This window comes from Arachis ipaensis, chromosome B10 (assembly GCF_059453495.1).
Source record: "Arachis ipaensis isolate K30076 ecotype BB chromosome B10, ASM5945349v1, whole genome shotgun sequence".
In the NCBI taxonomy this organism is placed as follows: Eukaryota; Viridiplantae; Streptophyta; class Magnoliopsida; order Fabales; family Fabaceae; genus Arachis; species Arachis ipaensis.
The window spans coordinates 8,708,357-8,710,411 of NC_142435.1; positions in this window are offsets into that span (position 1 = coordinate 8,708,357).

The window sequence follows — 2,055 nt, forward strand, 5'->3', positions numbered from 1 at the left end:
CTATGTAACTCAGATGTTTTTATGAGTTGTTTGTATTTTTTTAAGAGAAAGTGTAGGAAACAATATTTTTATTAAAATTTTGTCAATATTTAATCATTAAAAAAAATGAAGAATTCTACATTATTAAATGTAATTTCATACCATTAAAAATACTAATAATAACTAATTAATAGATATAAATTACAAAATTTATTGATTTTTTAGCATTTTTCTTTTTTTAATAATATTAAAAAATTAATTTTTTTAGTTAATACTAATAATTTTTTTAATTATTTTTTATTTTAAATTCTAAAGGTGAAAACTCAAGTGCAGTCGACTTCACGTGAAGTGGATAGTTGAGAGTCGTTAAAATGATTTGATTGATTTGACTAAATTTTCATCTAACGGCTCTTAGCTATCAACTTCATGTGAAATCGACTGCAAATGAGTTTCCACCAATTCTAAATTATCAATCTAATAAATCTTAAAAGCAAATAATATTAACTAATTAAAAATTGATTTCTCATATATATATTTTTCAACAAACTCTGTTAAGGTAATAAATTAGGTAAACTAAAGTCAAATAAGAAGATCTGGGAGAAAATGTTGAAATTCTCTTCATTGATTATTTATTTGTTCTTTTAAACTGGATTAAAGGGGACTAATCTACTATTAATCGATAAAAAAATATTATGTATACATTACAATTATTTACTAAAATTAGTTATAATATATATGTATGTTTAATTTATTTTTAATATATATTTTATATTTTAATATATATTTTATACTAATGATTAATTTTAGTGGACATCTGGTATGATTATATTTAAAATCAGATTAAAAATAACAAAAAGAAAAATTTAAATACATTTAGAGACAATAATCTATTGGATATATGAAGATAGTTTTAAGACAGAATTAGATCATTTTTTTAAGATATATTTGTTTCATACTTAGTTGTGATAGGGTTGATGACAATATTTTCTCAGGATACAATGAAACCTAAGAATTTTGTAATTAGAAATAATAAGAAATTCTAAACTCTCTTGAACAAAGAAAATATCGTAATAATTTATGTAAAGAATAATAACAGCTCAGTATCCAAAAAACAAGAATTGACTCATTCAAATTCAGTTACTATCTAATAGTTTTTTGTTACCAAACTCTAGCTATAAAATAGCAGTACATTGTTCTCTCTATGTAACACACTCAATAGAATGTACAAATTAAACAATATACTCAGTCTATGTCACTCTTCTTTTTCTCTCTGTTCCTGATTTACTATTTCTTTCGAGAACCTTCATTGCTTGGTTCTTCATCATATTCATTCTTCTTGAATATTCTTGACATGGTATCTAGAGCTCTTAGGTTATAACCATAGCTATGATCTTGTCTAATGCTTCTACAATAAAATACCTTCTACCAGTAATTGTTGATAAACTTGATGACAATAATTTTGTTACATGAAAACAAGCTGCGGTTGTTATGGTTGAAAATCAGAGTTTTGAAGGTCATTTCAAGAAAGAAAACATACGTACTCAAATGGTAGATTTTGGAGATGCTACAAAGCCACCACAAACTGAATCTGAAACTTATAAGAAGTGGAAGCTCTAAGATAAGTCACTGATTACATGGCTACTAGTTTCAATATCAACAAGCTTTAAGAATAAAGTTGTGCACTGTAAGTACTTCTATCAAATGTGGGATACCATCATTGAATATTTTACTGCATCGTCAAGAGCAAGAATTCAAACTCTTCGATCTCAATTGAGATCAGTAAGGGTTACAACTATAGTTGCGGATTATCTCTCCAACATTCATCAAATTGTAGATTCTCTAATTGCTTTAGATTCTCCAGTCTCTCAAGATGAACATGTTCAAACAATTCTTGATGGAGTCACTGAGGAGTATCAAAGATTTATTGGTACTGTCATGGCAAAAATTGACAAATTCACAGTGGTTGAAACAAAATAATCTTATTTGGTAGCATATGAAAACATGCTAAATCGGTTCAAGAAACTTTCTAAATCGATTCCTTTAGCTAATCTGTCACAATCTTTAAATGCAAATAAT